Source organism: Ranitomeya variabilis, chromosome 5, assembly GCF_051348905.1.
Source record: "Ranitomeya variabilis isolate aRanVar5 chromosome 5, aRanVar5.hap1, whole genome shotgun sequence".
NCBI classification, from domain to species: Eukaryota; Metazoa; Chordata; class Amphibia; order Anura; family Dendrobatidae; genus Ranitomeya; species Ranitomeya variabilis.
The window spans coordinates 594,678,470-594,687,900 of NC_135236.1; positions in this window are offsets into that span (position 1 = coordinate 594,678,470).

The following is a 9,431-nucleotide window of genomic DNA, read 5'->3' on the forward strand; positions in this document are numbered from 1 at the left end:
CACACAGCAGGGGAACAGCTGACGTTACTGAACCCCAATAACAGAGGAGGGACTGTTGACTGTGCGTACAGCACTTCTGGACGGCAACTGGCGGTGTTGGAGCCCAGGGACAGGTGGAGGAGGAGGAGGTTGGAGGAGGTAGGAGGGATTGCCACACACACAGCAGGGGAACAGCTGACGTTACTGAACCCCAATAACAGAGGAGGGACTGTTGACTGTGCGTACAGCACTTCTGGACGGCAACTGGCGGTGTTGGAGCCCAGGGACAGGTGGAGGAGGAGGAGGTTGGAGGAGGTAGGAGGGATTGCCACACACACAGCAGGGGAACAGCTGACGTTACTGAACCCCAATAACAGAGGAGGGACTGTTGACTGTGCGTACAGCACTTCTGGACGGCAACTGGCGGTGTTGGAGCCCAGGGACAGGTGGAGGAGGAGGAGGTTGGAGGAGGTAGGAGGGATTGCCACACACACAGCAGGGGAACAGCTGACGTTACTGAACCCCAATAACAGAGGAGGGACTGTTGACTGTGCGTACAGCACTTCTGGACGGCAACTGGCGGTGTTGGAGCCCAGGGACAGGTGGAGGAGGAGGAGGTTGGAGGAGGTAGGAGGGATTGCCACACACACAGCAGGGGAACAGCTGACGTTACTGAACCCCAATAACAGAGGAGGGACTGTTGACTGTGCGTACAGCACTTCTGGACGGCAACTGGCGGTGTTGGAGCCCAGGGACAGGTGGAGGAGGAGGAGGTTGGAGGAGGTTGGAGGAGGTAGGAGGGATTGCCACACACACAGCAGGGGAACAGCTGACGTTACTGAACCCCAATAACAGAGGAGGGACTGTTGACTGTGCGTACAGCACTTCTGGACGGCAACTGGCGGTGTTGGAGCCCAGGGACAGGTGGAGGAGGAGGAGGTTGGAGGAGGTAGGAGGGATTGCCACACACACAGCAGGGGAACAGCTGACGTTACTGAACCCCAATAACAGAGGAGGGACTGTTGACTGTGCGTACAGCACTTCTGGACGGCAACTGGCGGTGTTGGAGCCCAGGGACAGGTGGAGGAGGAGGAGGTTGGAGGAGGTTGGAGGAGGTAGGAGGGATTGCCACACACACAGCAGGGGAACAGCTGACGTTACTGAACCCCAATAACAGAGGAGGGACTGTTGACTGTGCGTACAGCACTTCTGGACGGCAACTGGCGGTGTTGGAGCCCAGGGACAGGTGGAGGAGGAGGAGGTTGGAGGAGGTAGGAGGGATTGCCACACACACAGCAGGGGAACAGCTGACGTTACTGAACCCCAATAACAGAGGAGCGACTGTTGACTGTGCGTACAGCACTTCTGGACGGCAACTAGCGGTGTTGGAGCCCAGGGGCAGGTGGAAAAGCAGAGGAACACAATGTAGGCCGAAGCCTGAGAAAGTCGAAAGGGAACCTTTAACCCCCCCCCCAAGGCGTTTGTAGCTGAAAGAGCCAGCTTGTGCAGCACAAAAGATGCAAAAGGAAAAGGTGGCTCTTTTCATCATGCTCCTTGCAAACACAGAACTAAACACTTATAAAATGTGTCCCCTGAAGCCGTGAAACCGTCCCGGAGGTGGGACTTTCCTTCGTAATATGACGCAGCACAGCCATCATTACTACCCCCCCGCCGCCGTGCCCCGGCTCCTCAGCGTTGTTTGATTCCGTCCCGGAGCCTGCCCTGTTATGTTATCCCGTGGCCAGGCACACTTAGCGCTGCCCATCTTCTGACATCATTTGGTGTCAGGCTGGCTGCGCCTGTGCGGCCGCGCTGGCCGAGAGCCCGCCTCGCAGTGTCTTCTGATGTAATCCCACTGGGGGCCTGGGATCCATGGCCATGCGCAGTGCATATCCTCGCCTCTCACTCCCCTCCCTACGGCTTCTTTTCCAGACTGTGCGGTGTCACGGCCGTGGCATGCTATTAGGGACCAGCTGACACCGAACAGTCTGAAGAAGCCATAGGGAGATGAGTGAGAGGTGGAGGTTCAGATATGCACTGCGCATGTCCATAGATCCCAGGCCCCCAGTGGGATTAAATCAGAAGACACTGCGAGGCGGGCTCTCGGCCAGCGTGGCCGCACAGGCGCAGCCAGCCTGACACCAAATGATGCCAGAAGACGGGCAGCGCTAAGTGTGCCTGGCCACGGGATAGCATAACAGCGCAGGCTCCGGGACGGAATCAAACAACGCTGAGGAGCCGGGGCGCGGCGCCGGGGGGGTAGGAATGACGGCTGTGCTGCGTCATATTACGAAGGAAAGTCCCACCTCCGGGACGGTTTTACGGTATCAGTGGACACATTTTATAAGTGTTAAGTTTTGCGTGTGCAAGGAGCAAAACCAAAATAGCTACCTTTTTCCTTGTGCAGCATTACTGCTGCACAAGGTGGCTCTTTCAGTAACAAACGCCTTGGGGGGGGGGGGGACAGATTCCCTTACATTTCAGTTGTTGTGTCAGCGTGGCGGTCGCATGACACATTGCCGGCTACACAGCTGGGGATCAGCTGACGTTACTGAAACCCAATAACACTGGGTCGTATGTTTTCACTGTGCAGACGGCACGTCTGAGCCTCAACTGGCGGTGTTGGAGCCCAGGAATTTAAGTTCAGGTGGTAGAAAGATGAACACAACAGGAGACCTGGATAACGTATACAGTGACCTAATTTTTTAATCAGGAGGAGGAGTGGCAAATTCCTGCGAGATCCAGGCCTTGTTCATTTTCAGGAAAGTAAGCCGGTCAACGTTATCGGAGGATAGTCGCATGCGACGGTCAGTTAGTACACCACCTGCAGCACTAAAGACACGTTCCGATAATACACTGGCCGCAGGGCAAGACAGCACCTCCAATGCATACTGGCTTAGCTCTGGCCATGTATCCAGCTTTGAGACCCAAAACTTGAAAGGGGAAGAGCCGTCTGGGAGTACAGCAAGAGGGCAAGACATGTAGTCTGTCACCATCTGACGGAACCGTTGCCTCCTGCTGACTGGAGCCGTCTGTGATGGTGTAGACTTTTGTGGGGGGCACACAAAACTGTGCCACAGTTGGGCCATACTGGTCTTGCCTTGGGCAGAGGCACTGCTTCTGCTCCCTCTTTGTGCAGAGCCTCCACCACTGCCTGGACGCACTGAGCTGCTTTGGAATGCAGTAGCAGCACTTCTCTCAGTTGGAATGGAGAAGATGATGGAACTGACCAGTGTGTCTTGGTACTCCCGCATTTTTCGCTCCCGGTTCAACGGTGTGATGAGGCTTTCTACGTTGTCCCGGTAGCGAGGATCGAGGAGGGTGAACACCCAATAATCAGACATGTTGAGAATGTGGTCGATGCGGCGGTCGTTTCTCAGGCACTGCAGCATGTAATCCACCATGTGCTGCAGACTGCCAACTGCCCAAGAAACGCTGTCCCCAGCTGGAGGCGTGATCTCTGCCCGCTCGTCATCACCCCACCCTCGCTGTACACACTGAGTACTGGACAATTCGGGAACTCCCTCCTCTGGACGGATGTCTTCCTCCTCCATTGACTCCTCCTCATCCTCCTCACAAACTGTCCCCTGCCTACGCGTTTGTGAGGAACCACGTGGCGCTGACTGTCCAGAAGATGATGGAAGTGGTGAATCCTCATCCTCCACCTCTTCCACAACATCATCCCTTAGCGCTTGCAGTGATTTTTCAAGCAGGCAGATAAGGGGGACAGTCATGCTGACTAGTGCATCATCTGCACTCGCCATCCGCGTGGAATAATCAAAGGGACGCAAAACCTGGCAGACATCCTTCATAGTGGCCCACTCTGTGGTTGTGAAGTCTGTACGGCGCTGACTGCGACTTTTTTGCGCCTGATACAGCTGGTACTCCATTACAGCTTGCTGCTGCTCACACAACCGCTCCAACATATGTAACGTGGAATTCCACCTGGTAGGTAGGTCACATATGATGCGATGTTCCGGCAGGCGGTGTCGGCGCTGCAGAGCCGCAATGCGCGCTTTTGCCGTGCTGGAACGCCGCAAGTGAGCACACTCTAGGCGGACCTTGTGCAGCAGTGCATCAAGATCCGGATAGTCCCTCAAAAAACTCTGCACGACCAAATTGAGCACATGTGCCAGACATGGGATGTGAGTGAGGTTGCCGAGGCCCAGGGCTGCCACCAGATTTCGGCCATTATCACACACTACCATGCCTGGCTGGAGATTCGCTGGCTCAAACCACACATCGCTCTCCTGCTTGATGGCATTCCAGAGCTCCTGCGCTGTGTGGCTACGATTCCCCAAAAAAATTAATTTCAAGACGGCCTGTTGACGTTTGGCCACGGCTGTGCTCATGTCGGTCGTAACAGGTACACGTTCATCACGGGTCCATGTGGAGGTGGACTGTGACGGCTCCTGCAGCGATGATTCTGAGGAACTGGTGTAAGAGGAGGAGTCAATGCGTACAGAATGGATTCCTGCAATCCTTGGAGTGGGCAGGACACGTCCTGCGCCACTCGCACGGTCTGTACCCGGCTCAACTACATTAACCCAATGGGCAGTGAGGGAAAGGTATCGCCCCTGTCCATGTTGACTGGTCCACGCATCGGTGGTGAGGTGGACCTTGCTACCGACGGCGTTCAGTAGCGCGTGTTTTATGTGTCCCTCAACATGCTTGTGCAGGGCAGGGATGGCTTGCCTGCTGAAGTAAAAGCGGCTGGGCACACTGTACTGTGGGACTGCCAATGACATCAAGTCACGGAAGCTGTCAGTCTCCACCAGCCTGAATGACAGCATTTCCAGTGACAGAAGTTTGGCAATGCCTGCAGTCAGAGCCTGTGCTCGTGGGTGGTTTGACGAGAAAGGCCGCCTTTTCTCCCATGCCTGTACTACCGATGGCTGTAGACTGGGCTGGGAGTGTGTGGTTGACTGGGAAAGTGGTGCTGCGGGTGGAATGACAGCGGGTCTCTGGACAACAGGGCCAGAGGTTCTTCCACGGCGATCCTGGGAGGAAGCCGAACCAGCTGCGTGTGAGCTAGAGGAAGAGGCAACACGAGCTGAAGAGGTGGTAGCTGCCGCTGTTGGTTGGCCTAGCTCTTCAGTGTGTTTGTCTAACTCCGCCGGGTGCCTGTTGCGCACATGTTTCCACATGTTGGAGGTATTGAGGTTGGCGACTTTTTGACCTCTTTTGATTTTTTGATGACACACCTTGCATCTGACATAGCAAATGTCATCTGCAACTGTGTCAAAAAAGGACCAGGCACTGCAAGTCTTGGGAGCCCCCCTTTTGACTTTTGGAAGAGACATGCTCCTTACGGGTGCCAAAGCGGAGGCTGCAGGATCCGCAGTCTTCCCCCTCCCTCTCCCTCTTTGGGCCGTACGGGGAATCTCTTCCTCAGAGCTGCTCCCACCACCTTCCTGTCCCTGACGCCAAGATGGGTCAAGGACCTCATCATCTACACTACCCTCTGCCCCCAACTGCTCCTCCTGGGTAGTCTCAGCAGCAGAGCACGCACCAGTAAGTGGCACCTGAGTGTCATCATCAGCTGATGCGGCCTGCGAGGTGGTGACCGGAGCCACTGGCCCACCCGCCTCTTCAGAGGAAGACAGAAAAAGCGGTTGGGCATCACTGCACCCTGCCTCTTCTTCCATTTCTCCAATGCTGCTTGGCTGGCCCCCTGTTTCCAAGCCAAGAGATGATTCAGAGAACAGAAGTAGAGACTGCTCCTGTCCTGGGATCTCTGTCTGCCTGGGCAATTTTGCAGGTGGTGAAGAGACAGATGGCTGCTCTCCAGTGCTCTGTGTCTGAGAGGATGTGGCACTAATGGAAGTTGATGCATTAGCTGCCATCCATCCCACAACGGCTTCAATTTGGTCTTGACGCAGCAGCGGTGTACGGCGCTCGGCGACAAAGCTGCGCATGAACGACTGTTCCCTTGTGAAAGTGGGTGCTGATGACTCACCGGTGCCCGCAGCAGGCACAGAATCCCCACGTCCCCTCCCTGCTCCGCGCCCACGCCCACGCCCACGTGCCTTACTCACTGCCTTCTTCATCTTGGTTGACTGATAAAGATAAGCAGAAAAGTACTAACGGCTTTGTGTGCTTATTCCTGAGCAACTCCTCCTAACAGGTATAAGACACACTAATTTTCTAAAGTGTGGACTAGACTTGAATATGAGCTAATGTGGCCTACACAAATGTAAAGTGGTGTAACTGGTGTGTTTGGTGAACTTTATTATTTATTTATTTTTTTGGGGCTGAACTGACAACGGATAGAGCTGCAGTCACACGGAGACCGTGCAGACAGACGTAAACGGCGCTGCAAGGCCCAAAAACCCTCCTCTACTTTATCCTATGTAGTGTTTTTCCACAAATTAGCTGGAGACGGGTGGAAAGACACTAATAGGATTTTTTTAAATTAATTAGCAGCAGACTACACTACTTGAAAACAAAATGAAAATTGATTTGGCGGTATGACGCAGTGAACAACCCTGAGCTGGAGACAACCAAGCTACGGCTGCTCACAGACTACAGGGCGAGCTGCAGTCACACGGAGACCGTGCAGACAGCCGTAAACGGCGCTGCAAGGCCCAAAAACCCTCCTCTACTTTATCCTATGTAGTGTTTTTCCACAAATTAGCTGGAGACGGGTGGAAAGACACTAATAGGATTTTTTTAAATTAATTAGCAGCAGACTACACTACTTGAAAACAAAATGAAAATTGATTTGGCGGTATGACGCAGTGAACAACCCTGAGCTGGAGACAACCAAGCTACGGCTGCTCACAGACTACAGGGCGAGCTGCAGTCACACGGAGACCGTGCAGACAGCCGTAAACGGCGCTGCAAGGCCCAAAAACCCTCCTCTACTTTATCCTATGTAGTGTTTTTCCACAAATTAGCTGGAGACGGGTGGAAAGACACTAATAGGAATTTTTGGAAAAAATGTGCAGCAGCCTGCACTACTTCAAAAAAAAAAAAAAAAAGGACAGTATGAGGCAATGAACCACCCTCCCTGAACTGAATACAACCAGCTATGGATGGCCTATGTGGCTGCACTCAGACTAGAGAGTGGGCTGCACTCACACACACACACAGAGAGACCTTGCAGATCGCTGTGAAAACAGCGCTACAAGGCAAAAGGAAGGTGATTAGTAGGTGAACACAGCGGTTGCTAAATTAGCCTTTGGAAAGCACAAAGAAGCAAATCGCTATCTCTAAACTGTCCCTCAGTCAGCAAACAGCGTCCTGTCACTAACTGAATTCACAGCAGAGTGATCGCAAAATGGCGCCAGCGACTTTTAAACTGCATCATGACATCATTTAAGCAGCCAATCACAGCCTTGCCAGTAGTTTCATGCCCTCCATGCTAAACAGGATGTGCCCACACTTGGAATCTTTCTCATTGGCTGAATTTCTGAATTTTGAATCATGGAACTTCCGATTCCGGTATCCGATACGCGCCAAGTATCGGAATCCCGGTATCGGAATTCCGATACCGCAAGTATCGGCCGATACCCGATACTTGCGGTATCGGAATGCTCAACACTACTGGGGATGAATTCCAGAGATGCAGGAGGAAGATGGGAGAAAGTTCCACAAACTCAACTATGACTTCAGCCTTCCACCAGCCAGATCTTTATGGCAGAGTCGCCCGACGGAAGCCTCTCCTCATTGCAAGACACTTGGAAGCCCGCGTAGGGTTTGCTAAAAAACAGATGAAGGACTCCAAGACTATAAGGAATTAAATTCTCTGGTGTGATGAAACACCGATAGACCTTTTTGGTGATAATTTTAAGCGGTATGTGAGGAGAAAACCAAACACTGCTCATCACCTCCCCAATACAATCCCAACAGGGATACATGGTGGTGGCAGCATCATGCTATGGGGATGTTTTCAGCTGCAGGGACAGGACAACTGGTTGCAATTAAAGGAAACATCAATGCAACCAAGTACAAAGATATCCTGGATGAAAACCTCTTCCAGAGTGCTCTGGACCTCAGACTTGGCCAAGGTTCACCTTCCAACAAGACAATGACCCTAAGCACCCAGCTAAAATAACTAAGGAGTGGCTTCAGAACAACTCTGTGACTTTTTTTAACTGGCCCAGCCAGAGCCCTGACCTAAACCCAATTGAGCATCTCTGGAAAGACCTGAAAATGGATGTCCACCAACGCTCACCATCCAACTTGACGGAACTGGAGAGGATCTGCAAGTAAAAATGGCAAAGGATCCCCAAATCCAGGTATGTAAAACTTGTTCCATTATTCCCAATAAGATTCATAGTTGTAGTAGCTCAAAATGGTGCTTCTACTCCATACTGAGCAATGGGTCTGATTTTTTTGACCTATGTAATATTTCAGTTTTAATTTTTTAATAGTTATAACAAATTCTAAATCTCAGTTTTTTCAGTCAAGATGGGGTGCAGTGTGCATTAATGAGAAAAAATGAACATTTTTGAATTTACTAATTGGCTGCAATGAAACAAAGAGTGAAAAATTTAAAGGGGTCTGAATAATTTCCATACCCACTGTATATAGCCTATTCTCTACATCTGTGAACATAATTTGCCATCAAACTCAACCTTACCCGAAAGCCTCATGCAGCCTTAATCTAACCCCCATTTTCTCAAGATGGTTGTGCCATCATTATTTTTAAGCATCTGTAATGTGTGTCACCCTCACATCATTGTAGAATGTAAGCTCTGAACAGCAGGGTCGTCATTATTTTTTCTTTAATTGCTTGATTATCTTAAACTTTGTAACTTTTGACTGTTTTATGTGAATTGCTGACTATGTTTGCCATACATAAATAAAAGTTTTTATTATTATTATTTTTATTATTATTATTATTATTATTAGGGTTGAGTGAAACGGATCGGTCAATTTCATAATTCGCCGACATTCGGCAAAGTCGGTTTTCGTGAAACCCGAGCTGATCACAGTGTGGGATCGGCCACGCGGTCGGCGATCTTCGCGCCAAAGTCACGTTTCATTTGACGCGTTCAGCGCCATTTCTCAGCCAATGAAGGTGCACGCAGAGTGTGGGCAGCGTGATGACATAGGTCTCAGTCCCCACCATCTTAGAGAAGGGCATGGCAGTGATTGGCTTGTTTTCTGCGGCATCACAGGGACTATAAAGGGGCGTGCACGCCGACTGCCATCTTACTTCTGCCGATTGTAGCATAGGGAGAGGTTGCTGCTGCTTCGTCAGAAGCAGGGATATTGTTAGGGAGGAAATATAAACCCCCAAACTGCTTGTGCTGTAGCGATTTCCACTGTCCAACACCACCTTTTCTCTGCAGTGCAGTGGAGGCTAGATTTCTGTGCATCATCTCTGTAACTTATAAGGTTCCCTGATAGCTGCATTGCTGTGTGTACACCGCTGTGCAAACCAACTGCTTTTTTAAAAGCAAAAATCCTGCTGCTCTTTCGGGTATGTGCACACGTCAGGA